Genomic DNA, 13036 nt, shown 5'->3' on the forward strand with positions numbered 1-13036 from the left:
ACACAACCATTTAAAAACACACGAAACAATACAGTCTCCAGATATGTAAGTACACATTCAAGAACTTATTAAAAATTGCAAAATAAATTATAATTAAGTTATCATAATCAAAATGACTATCGCATGTATTGTTTTCAATTGTGCCGTAAACAGAAATGTTCCTGGTATCTCACCTCCACACGAGGAACTGCCTTCTACTAAACACGCAGAAGGACAAAAAGGCGCCGTCCTGGATAACTCAGGACCAATCTCTTTTGTGGATTCTGATGTTATACCAGATAATTGGATAATAGCCGCATATGAGAAAGTGTGACATCGGGAGAAGCAGACATTTTATACATCTTCTACATTTTATACATCTTAGGCCAATATATATTTATATTATGTATACTTATCTTTTAAATGTATAATTTTTTATCATAGGACAATGATATTTCTTATCATAGGACGAAGAATATTTCTGATCATAATTTCTTATCTTAGGACAATTAATTTTTTATAGATTATTATTAATATCATGGAATATTACATATATCAAGCATATATAAATTATAGTTATAAATTTAAATGTTAATAAAACTATTTTATTATTTAAATTTTTATAATATTTATTTATACTTTGTATATAAAGAATATTAAATAATAATTCTATAAAAATTAATTATAAATCATTTATAATAATATTTGTAATAATGTTAAATAATTTAAATATATCACAGAAAAAAAAGATTAGCTGCGGTAGCAAGAATTTGCGTGTGGTAGCTAAATTTTAGTAGTAACATATGGATAAATAAAAGTTTAGCAGCGTCGCCATTTTTATTTAGCTGTAGACGTTATGCAGACGTTAGGTAAGAGTCACAAAAATTTAACCACGGCAGACACTTTAATGAATAACTGCTAGAACGCATTGCAACGATTAGCACATACATTACATGTAGGAGACACACATTTTGGTGTGTCTGATAATATTTTAGGTGCCGCTGCAAATCTGAGCTTTGATCCACAGCTAAAATAGTGTCTATGACAATTACTTCAGTTTGTAAGTAAATGTTTTCTAAATGTTCTTATTGCGTTATTAGAACGCACCCGAATGTCTTCTCCGCATTTTCTGCATTTCCATGCGTCTCCGTTTTTATCAAAATACTCTCACAACACAAACACGTTCTGTTTTTTTTGAGGCCATTGTTTAGAAAATCAATTCGATCACCTTAATAAAAATGAATATCAACGGATGACATATTTTAAGTCTTGTGGCAACTATACCTATAGCTCCTGTTCAATATTACATAGGTAAAAGAAGAACTCGTAAAAAGGTTGGAACATAAGATGTGTCCCGAAAATCGCACATTACCTGAGAAATTACGAAACCATTACACAGACTTAGGAGAATATAAAGAACAATGTAATAAATGCGGAATAGTAATAAAATGTATAACGGACTATGGATATTTATTCAAACATTTAAAAAAACATAAGTAAGTTGATGGAATCATTACTGAAGAAATAATCATGATTGAGTTAGTTTGTCAATGTAGACAATAACTTCAATAATAAAACTGACAAAGGACACTTCGATGTATCTGTCGAAGATCCCTGCACTACACCAAAAGGTAAAACTTACTACATTTATACGTCTTTAATTGAAACAAATTGTAATTGATAAATTAATTGATCAATGTAGACGTTGACAATTTGAGTGATGGAACCGTCACCACTGAAATCGTCCATGATGAAACTATTGACGTAAATGTTTCGTCCCTGAAAGCGATAAAAAAAATTTTTTCTTTCAAAAGTAGAAAGTGACGGAATCATCACCGATGATATAATTGTAATTGACGACATAAGTTTGAATGACAAAAGACACTTTGCTCCCACTACACAAAGTTAGGACATTTTTTATTTGACAGTGGAATAGGCCTACTGGGGAAACCACTAAAAAAAAAACGCATCAACAATAGTATACCTCAACGGTGATGTTTAATTGTTCGTAGAATTAAATGTAATTTTCATATTATTTTCGGATCAGAAGTGTGGAATAATACATGTACCGCCATATTAAATGATTCAAGTAATGAATCATTATATATCGACTATTTATTAATAATTAATTTGTGATGCATTAAACAAAACAATGGGAATTTATTTTACAGTGCATTGAATAATTATTAACGTATTGACAAAAGTTTGATTATTTTTTAAAGCATCTCTTTTCATTGACCACATATTCTATGGGGTACCCTTGATGTGTAAGGCTTAGCACGAGAGCTCAAAACCTAACAAAAACCTAAAAATTAATATAGATTGTCGCCGCTGCTTACAATTAGCTAAATAAATAAATCGGTTCGTCGCGTCGTGCGTTAAATTTATGAGCGTCATGTAAATATTTAAAAAAAACTCTCTTTAAACCATTTGATCTATCCTCCTTTGTGCTGTGATCGCACTTCAATAGAATTAGATCTTATTGAAATGGTGTTGAGCAACGTTTTCAAATCGTAGCATGAAGAGAGTAACAAAGTAACATTTATTTATATTATATTAATATTTTTTATGTTGAGGAAATGGATCTCTATGAAAATAATAATTGTATGATGATATGTATGTATAATATATATGTATAATAAAGAGTTGCAAATACTTTTCCAGAGACATAAAATATTAAATAGACGTATGATATCTCACAAATTTCTTATTTTAAAATATAGACATAGACTAGAACAGATTAGAGACAGTATTTAATTTTGGTGGATTATTTAAAAATAAAGGGTACAATTTTTAGCATATCTATGCGATTGTAAGTGATATGATTGTAATCGGAGATAAATACAAATGTTTGTTGCCGATGCACTCACAATTTAAATAGCAACTTCTCACATTTTGCTAATTAAATTGCATATTCTCAATATCTCGGGTAATTACGGGTAGACAGATAACCCTGTCGGCTTAGCTAGCACGTAGTGCCCGTCATAAATCGCGATCGTAGATATACTCGATGCACTCGCAAATTAAATTCTGTTTTCCCACATTTCCCAATTTAGGTCGCACATTTCCCATATCTCAGATGATCGCGAACAGATAAGTAAGTGATCCTGCTGGATTATATCTAACAAGAAAGACATATCGTAAATCGCGTAGTCAGTGCACTCAGCAGTAATATAGGAAATTGCATAAGTATACAAATATATAAAAAGTTTACGTCAAAATGACAGACTTTTGACGTCAATTGACGTCAAAATGACGAGTGCTTGCTACCTGGGAAGGTTTCTTGGGTAAGTACAGTACTCTTGTCTCGTCACTTTCGTTACTCGGCACGACTCTGAAAAAATAAATTAGAGAACTCGTGGAACGTTTCCTCCGATCTGTTTGGGCTCATCAATACGGATAATTAGAAATTTTTATACAAGAGACGATTTCAGCTCTCAAATCTTCAACACGCTCCCGGCTCCCGGCTTCCGCTTCAAACGAATCAGCCGATGCAGTTTACGATCACGTCCACCACCTTCACAAGTTCAGCTGCAGTCTCGCGACCGGAGATCCCTGCAGGACCGCTTATCATTAAAATATAGAATGTCTATTGACAAATATAAAATCATGCCGCAGAATGAAAATAAAAGGAGTTAAAAGAATCGCAATAAAGTAATGTTAGATGCCTACCTAAATCTTAGAACGTATAATAAAGTGTTCTAAGACCTGAATTTCACATCTTTACGTATCGCTCTCTCTCTCCCATTCACTCGACTTTTGCATAGATTTGATTCCTGTCCTCTTTGCACCACCACACAGAGTCGTATCTAAGGGTCTTTGCCGACAATCGCACTCTTAACATCAAAAAATAAAGGAAAGCGCGACGGTGGTTCGTTTTCGCGACCTGGCATACGTCACCCGAGTGAGGGGGAGGCAGTCTTCCGTTCCCTGAGAAGGACGCGCGGTACGCGGTCGCGCGGACAAAGCAGATGCAACAGCTACGTGCCGCCGGGTCCGCGTCACGTTTCGACGCGCGGCACCCACGTCGCCCGGTCGTCGCGACGATCGCGCGCGAGGTCGTCGGTGACCCCGCAACCTCGTTCTCCCCCCGGGTGCGGGTTAGGACGATGGGTGCGGCTGTAAGCGCTTATGAGCGTTACTCACGTCGTTCGCTTTGGCGTTGCAATTGGGTGCATTCGGGGAGACGCTATTAACGCTATAAACGCAAACGCTATGAACTTCGTTCGAGCCAATAGCGCGACAGCGATAGCAAGCTCCCCGAACGCAGCTCAAGCGCCAATAGTATTTTATTTGTAATTAAATTAAATTAAATTATGTACTTACACTGTTCTTTCAGGTAGATCAAATACGTCGCTGTGTGCCTTGTTTCTGATTGCCTGTATTTACGTGTCAATCAATTACTATGGAACAACTACCATTTTACTTCATACATAAGTAGACTTCGCAGTAACAACAGTAGCTCAGCAGTTTTCTCAGCAAAGAATCTTTTTCCGTTACGCTTTCGTTGATTGTGAGACAGAATCTGCGTGGTTCGTACGTTTGATCACACAGACCTTCCGATTGAACTGTCAATACTGTCACCGCTGATAATTTCACCGCGCTGGATTGTATCCGCTGCGTGAGATCCGAACTTCCACCGGTTCTCGAAATCCAGCCACTACTCAGTGTACCGAGAATAAACTAAATCCTTTCTGAGAGTGTACTTGTACTGCAAAAATGGTTAGATACTGTTGCATTTGCAAGCTGGAACACGGACAAGAACATGACGTATCCTTTCACAGATTACCGAAGAATGAAGAGGATAGAGGAAAATGGTTTGGATTTATTGGTCGCAAGACAAACGACAAGCCGAACTAGTTCGGTTTGTAGCAAGCACTTCAAAAAATCAAACTTTATTTACAAAATATACGGAAGTTATGTTAAAAGATATCTCAAACCAGAAGTTTGTCCATCACTACAAAGCACTGAATCTGCACCGAGTACTTCTAGATTAACAGATATGAGTGACGCTAATTTTCCTATCCGCTAATGAGCCTATGCAATGTGAAAGTGGAATAGAAACATTCGATCAAATGAAACCGCCTGTACGAGAAACAGGAATAACAAACTTTAATTCGGAACTTGCACCGAGTTCTTCTAAATCGAAAGAAGACGAAGATTTTGATGACATTATGCTATTTAATGAAAGCCAAATAGATATATTCTAAAAAAATATCTACATCAGTTGCGTTAATCGAAAAACGCAAAATATATAGGTGATACCTAATAAAATTAACACACATGAGAAATTTGAAGAAATTGCTGAAATTGCTGCAATCTCAACCATGTAAGAAAGTCAAGCTCGAAGATATTAGGTACAGGTCAAGTTCACTTTCGACATCATCAATAAGTGAAATCAGTATATCTTCGTTAATATCGGGGATCATCAATAACAAACTAAAATCAAAAGTGGTACATTAATTACTTTTTCATTATTTACTAAATTTTCTCTTAAATTTTGTATATAATCTACTTTTTTTACATTTGATTCTAAACTATAAGAGCTTGCACAAAATATATATGTAGTATAATGAACTACACACACACACACACGTATATGTGTGTATATATTACGTGCATATATTATTATGATAATTAAAAAAAAGGGCCCGATTAAAAATTGCGATCATTGAACGTAAAATTTTATAATGGGCTCCATTATCCTCTTCTATAAAATTTTTATAGAATATTATTAATTAAAGTTAGTTATTCGATATTTGCTTTATTCAGTATTGCATTTGTTCTAATTTATTTATATGAATTTTAGGAATTAGAAAGTTTCTTAACAACGTGTAACGATGGACGAATTGTGCTGAGTACTTTCGAAAAAAATGGTAAACTCAATGAAGCCGTGCGTCGGAAATTAACTACTATAATCGTTGAACATTTGATGATCGTTTATGGAAACGACTTAAGAAATTCGCATTTTAACACCATGGCGAAATTAATTGCCGAAGTGTTTCCAACAGAATGTTCAGTACGTACGATTTTTATATCTGTCACGAATTCTTAAGTTCCATTAACTTAGGAACTAAAAAGTGTGTTGATTTAGTACGCATACTACATAGAACCATATACGGAGGGTGTTAAACAAAAGGTGTCAAAAGGAAAATTACCTTATAGGTATAGAAACCTTAAGACTTCTATGAAGGAGAGAGGTGTAATGATTTCAAAATCTTCTTCAAATCAGGTTTCCTCTAACGATATAACGATTAAAAATTGTAAGTAGTTTACATCATATGAATCATACTAAAGTACATGCCTTTTACTTACATTTATACTCCGTCCGTATGTTAATCAATTGGGAATAGTTGTATATCATTTCTTCAATATTAATTTATTGTAGTACTGTCCGAGCAACAGCTCCTTGGGTTCTCCTTTCCTTCTCTTTCTCTTTTCTTTCCATGTTTTACAATTTTAATCAATGTTCACATTGTCAAACAGTTCTAGGACATTGGGTACAGGTATGTGACGACGGCTTTGGTATAATCAATGCTGATGTTATTTGCAAAGAGCTTGGTTTCGATCTTGAAGCTTTGGAATTTAGGCCGGGTGGAGTTTACGGAAATCTCGATCCACCAACGAGATTTATGGTAGATCAGTTGAAGTGTCGCGGAAACGAGACCACACTACGGGAATGCGATTTTAACGGGTAAAAAGATTGATGTTATTTTTTATTTCTTGTAACATAATATTTCTTCTATCACTCGATCGCTTAACACGTTGCTTAAAATCAAGAGACACGGTAGTGTCTCGCGCCAAGTACACGCGGAGGGAGACCGACCGTGGTCTTTTACGCGACGCGACGATTTGCGAATACTCGAGATGTTGAGATCTCATAACGATTCTACTAGAACTGATAGAGCTAAAGTATTTATATTTCCGTTTATAGATGAGGAGTTCATAATTGTTAACCGGAAGAGGCTGTTGGAGTCATCTGCAAGACCGCGGTCAACACTTGTCAGGAAGGTTACTGGAAAATGTGACAATAGTCCAACTTGCATACCGACTCCTTTTATTTGCGACGAGGTGGTCGATTGTTCAAATCATTCCGTTGAGAATCCGGAACATTGCGATGTAAGAGAGTTGAGAGAAAAGTAAAAATAGATAGATTTGTTTATTTTTATACGATTTCGGTTTTAGGCACCGTTTGAGTTGCGCTTGGTGAATGGCAGCAATCCTATGCAAGGAATGGTAGAAGTGCGTCATTATGGCGTGTAGGGTACCGTGTGCGATGATGATTTCACAAATGCTACGGCAATAGTCATTTGCAGATCTTTGGGATACGGTGGTATCGCAATAGCTAAGAAAAATGGTTTTTTTGGGCCTGGCCAAGGACTAATATGGCTCGATGATGTATTACATTTGTAGCTCACATTTAATTTTTTATTTCTTGCAAAAAGAGATTTGTTACTTGAACAATCTTTGTTGTAAAAGATCTTTTAATTTACATTTGAGTTAAATTTAGATTTGAGATTTTCCTTCGTTTAATTTTTTAATTCTTATTTATCTTACTTTCTTTAACATTTCTTTAAATATATATATATATTATATTTAATTAATATATCTTCAATGTTTTAATTATTTAGCTGTTTTTAATCGATATTTTATTAATATTCTAAAATAATTTTCTTAATTTTTGCAAAATAGGTTTTCTGTCATGGAAACGAATCGCAATTATATCGATGCAAACATAATTATTGGGGTCAACATAATTGCGATCATAACGAAGACGCAGATGTAATTTGTTCACCTGGAGATGTTAACAATGCTCAAGTAAATAAAACAAATCTTTATTCATTTTATTACAGTTTTTGAGATTAAATGTTATCACCTCTGTTAGGCTGTGCATTTGAGATACACTCTACAATAATATTAGAACTTGAAATATTTATATACAGAAAAGTATGTGTAAAATGCTTAACTTTTCAACTCCCAAATGGGGCGAGGTACTCTTCCTATAAATTGATTTTTTTTTATAATTATATGTAAAAAAGTTTTGTTTTATAAATTTTTCAAATTATGTCTTGATAAATCGTTAGATTATTGGAACCACCTCCAACCATCTTAACCTTGACATATGTTGTAAACGACGTGTCCCTAACATGCGAGATGGAATACTTCGTTATGGAACCAAAGAAGAACATTGTGAGTGTGGCTCTTGGGAGTTTATGTTCTGCAAATAATCTTGGAAGTATAAAGATTAATTGTTTAAAAAATATACGGTAAAATATGACCTGACATAAGTCGTAATAATTATATTATTGATAACAATCTCAAAATAGACAAAACTTTATAATATGCACATGTGTATGCATGATTTGTTCGTTTATTTCCCGATGTTCCTTTTTATTAAGCAGCCATACTGGATAAACAGCCAAGAAATCCGGAACAAAGCATTAACGAGCTACTTCCGTCAAATTGTGGTCAGCGCGCCAAAGATTTTGATGACGATGGAGACTTAATATTTCAAAAAGTAGTGCATGGCTCCATTGCACAAAAGGCACTTATCCCTGGCAGGTAAATAACTTTCACTGCAAAGAAAATGTTAGATTTATTTTTTTGTTTAATGTTAAAATAAATATTGCGATCAGATGTGTAGTGAGATATTAGTGATACAAGAGATTGTTAAATAATATTTAGGCCAGCATTCGAGTTCGAGGGCGCAGTCGATCAAATCATTGGTGTGGTGCTGTTATTATATCACCTCTACACGTGTAACAGCGACACATTGTTTAGAAGGTTACAACAAAGGCACCTATTTTGTATGTGCGGGAGATTATAACACGGATGTAAGTTAATCAAGTAAATATATATAGTTATATATCGTCACAAAATTCCCAAAAATATTTACATGCATATATTTGTTAAACAATTCAGACATTGCACTTTTATTTACCTTGTGTTTGACATTATCAGTTAAACGAAGGAACGGAAGTGGAAGTCAATATCGAGGATTATTACGTGGACGAAGACTTTCGTAAAGGTAATAGGATGAACAATGATATTGCTTTGGTTCTACTTAAAGGCCTTGGCATTCCGCTTGGCAAAGATATCATGCCAATTTGCTTACCGTCTGAAAATATTGAATATTCGCCGGGATTGAATTGCACGATCAGCGGATTCGGTAGTATTGAAACAGGCAAGACGAGTAAGTGAAATATTGGAGAGAATTACTTTAAACTGAATCTCGTAGGATCCACACACTTCAGATTCTTTTGCAGCGCAATCAAAGGATTTACGATATGGCTGGGTGCTTTTGTTAGATCAGTCAGTTTGCCGAGCTAGTTATGTTTATAGTGAAGGTAAGCGACGGAATGATGTGCGCTGGATTTCTTGATGAGGGTATCGACACATGTGATGGCAATTCTGGAGGCCCTTTAGCCTGCTACCATAATGGTAATGTTGAAATATAATCAATAAATTAATCATAATGAAAAATCATATCATGTACGACGAGCCACGTACAACAATAAATTTTTTAAATATAATATAGATTGCAGTCAGAATTATAAAAATATATTTAAATATTAGGATGGGCAAGTAATAGTAAAATTCAGAAAATATTATAAAAATTTTTTTATCTGGAAAGAATATAATTCTTTATAATTTTTTACTCGAGAATTAAAGTTTGGACATTCTATTTTAAAAAAGAAAATATTATATTCTGAATTAATAATATTAAAGTAAATTAAATCGAAAAAAAACAAAGTAATAGTATTATACCTCGAAAAAACCTAAGTAACAAGTGGTGGACGTAATCTTTGTATCTCCAAAAATCTCGAAAAAACCTAAGCAGTATTATTTTTATTTCCAAAAAATTATTACTCAAGTGATACACATCACAAAATTACGTTACCTTATCAAAAAATGAGTCGCGCTTCAAGTCATCTATTATTACAATTACAAAAAAGAAATGATATCTCTTTTTAAATTACAGCGCCAATTACAGAGAACATATATTTTTCGAAATACAAAGATTACGTCTACCACTTGTTACTTAGGTTTTTTCGAGGTATAATATTACTACTGCTTTTCTTCGATTAGAATAAAAAATTGAATCATGAAAAATTACACAGAGGTAACAGTACAAAATACAAATATTTTATTAAAATATTTAAACCCAACAAGGGAATACAAGTTATTTAAATACAAAGTTTATATATGTATTTTAAAAGATTTAATCGCATTGCAAAGAATTACAGAGGTAACCGTACAAAAAATAAAAATATTTTATTAAAATACATTAATCCTTTCTCCGGAAACAGAACAGTGAAATCAATCGAAATCTGTAAAGAAAGGATCATTTGAAGAACGCAATTTTACAACACAATGACAACATTTTACAAATCATACAAATTTTTCAAAATTTAATTATCCATTTAGTCGAATGCAATACAGTTTATTTGTCCAAGTTAAATGTAGTAAATTCCAAACCTTATTTATATGTTTTATTTCAGTAGAATGCGTTTTATCTCAACAACTTTAGATTTACTAAAAATTTACTTTAATTTGCCATAATTATTTCTCTCGCTTCACTTCATTCAATTTTTCAATTTTTTTTTTTTTTGTAAATCCTATCCATCTTATTTCAATAAAGTATGCAAAATATATTTGGAGAATATCATACCAAAGAGTATTTTAATGGATGTTTGAATAATGACCATTCCGTCAGAATATTAGTTATTGAGAGATCTTTGCGCTTGGTAAACTGGGCAATCCGATTTGGTGCTGTTTTCGTCCAGCGTTCCAATACTTCTGTCCATGGTTCTGTATAGCTTTTAAGCCACACTTTGCTTCTAAAATATTTATTTCAGCCTTTCCTTATAATTTTTTGCTATAAAAAAATATATATATGTATAAGATTTTATTTTTACGCATACAATTATCCATAGAAAAAAATTTATAATAAATTTTTTAAGAAATTAATTTAAATGTATATCATATGTAATAAGAAAGAAGCATTGGAACTAATATCACCAATAAAAATAATAAAAACCTTGTTGTATTACTCTAAAACATACTACATTATATATTTTTATCTACTTTATTTACTTGTCCACCTTTTTTTATATATTGCAGTATATGTACTTACTTTTGACTTCTATTCGACCCTCATAACTATTATTTGTGCCAGCTAAGCGGATACCGTAATCAAAATTTTCAGCCGTGCAGATACTCTCATTGCTGTGATCATTGCAGTCGTTTTTACTATCGCAAACTGTTGTTTGATTTATACACTTGCGATTATCGCAAATCACGGTCTTTGTCGCAAATATACATGCCATCATAGCTCACGCTTCTCTCATTCAGTTCGTAATAATCGAACTTTTTGTCTGGTTTGAGTGCACCAGTCAAGCCGATGTTACTGTTACTCAATAAACACACGTTGCCATCCGATCTAAAACAGAACGTGCAGATGTATTTGTAACTTTATTAATTGTACATCATACACAAAGATAATAATTAATCTCTATAATCGATGTAGATCTCAGTATGGACCTATTCTATAACTCTCAACGACAATTTCGTTATCGTTATATTGTCGTTTAGTTTAATAAATAAAAACAATTTTTTAACGAACTTATGGTTAAATGAGCGACAAGTAAAATCAGCTTCTTTGCATCTTAAAGCAGAGATTTTTAAAGGTGTGTTCAACCATTTTTCCATATCGTAGTTCTCAAATTTATGTTTTGCAGATTTGTCAAAGAGATTCAAATCCAATATACATTTTCTTTCGTCAGCTACGTTTGTACAATCTTAATAAATAACATTACATTAAACTTTATAATAATTATGTTATCTACTCTGTATTGCTAATGTCGTTACTTGAGTAAAATAAACGATAAACACAATAATAAATTTATTAAAGAACTAAGATTTTTTAAAAACATAGAATTTTGGTAACCACTTCAAGTTATAATTTGTTTTGTCAATACACACATATACATACGCTTTAAAATAAAAAAAAAAAAAAAAGAATTACAAATTATATTTAAGCTTACAATCTCACGCACACATATATTTATTACAAACGTGGTGTCTGGAAATATATTAATAGGGCCTGAGCAGAATGGCTGTCTTGGCAGTGTTTTATGCCTTAAGTCTTTGTCTTATGTAACGCACAATGCTGTACAGTATTGTGCGTTACATAAGACAAAGACTTAAGGCATAAAACACTGCCAATACAGTCATTCTGCTTAGGGCCTTAATATCTAAATGATAAGATTGTTTTGAAGTTTTTTGTCTTACTTGGAATATTTTTATTAGGGCTAACATCTCTGAGGCCTAATTCTATACACTCTAAAAACACGTTTACAGACAGTCGTCGATGTCGTTAACGATCTCGGTGCAAGTTAGCTCGGCTTATTTTTTTGTTTCTGGATGTTAGCAGCCATTTAAGAGGATCCTGGGTATATACTATAGTTACCGCGGCCATATTGAATTTCTTGCTATCGAGGCGAGAAATGACCCTATTTTGTCGTGCATGGCATTCTCAAATAAGAACCAATTTTACCAACCACACACAGAAAAATATAAACTACCTGCAAGTTAATATTACTTGATTCAAGTATTTGATAAGTTCATATATGAGCAAATCTACCATAAAGTCGTCATAAGTATCACATTTACTCAAAACATATTCTAGATCTTAGCAAGTTTAGTACTTGAAACAAGAATATTAAATTAATACGAACATTTTGTTTACTTACAATATAGAGTCCACGGAAGAGAAGCATATACTTCAATAAAGATATTACATTTTCTTGAGAGAAGTTTATCCGTTATTTGAATCAAGTAAAAATTTTATTCATCTAGAATAATCGTTTACTTCAAAAAAGAATTTGTATTCTTGATGATTACAATTAATATTATTTTTATTTTTGTAATTTTCTTTAATTCTTTAGTTCCTAAGTGGAATGTAGGTTAGGAGGTTTTCGTGCGCGGTGCGGAGGGGTAGTATTACAGTTTAGAATATAAAAATTTCTGTCTTCAGGTGGACTTGAACCCGGTT

General features: G+C 33.0%; 1 long non-coding RNA gene and 1 pseudogene across 1 annotated transcript; one reads left to right on the forward strand and one right to left on the reverse strand.

Annotated features, from left to right (window-relative positions):
* Window positions 1-7247: 7247 nt before the first annotated feature.
* LOC139809861 (ovochymase-2-like) lies at window positions 7248-9423 on the forward strand (annotated as a pseudogene).
* A 784-nt stretch (window positions 9424-10207) lies between these two features.
* LOC139810387 (uncharacterized) lies at window positions 10208-12074 on the reverse strand. Its single transcript, XR_011731312.1, has 4 exons — window positions 11606-12074; window positions 11117-11422; window positions 10652-10858; window positions 10208-10310 (listed from the first exon to the last, which is right to left on the reverse strand). It is a non-coding gene; the product is annotated as an uncharacterized lncRNA (long non-coding RNA).
* Between the last annotated feature and the right edge of the window lie 962 nt (window positions 12075-13036).

The sequence above is a fragment of the Temnothorax longispinosus genome, chromosome 3, assembly GCF_030848805.1.
Source record: "Temnothorax longispinosus isolate EJ_2023e chromosome 3, Tlon_JGU_v1, whole genome shotgun sequence".
Classification (NCBI taxonomy): Eukaryota; Metazoa; Arthropoda; class Insecta; order Hymenoptera; family Formicidae; genus Temnothorax; species Temnothorax longispinosus.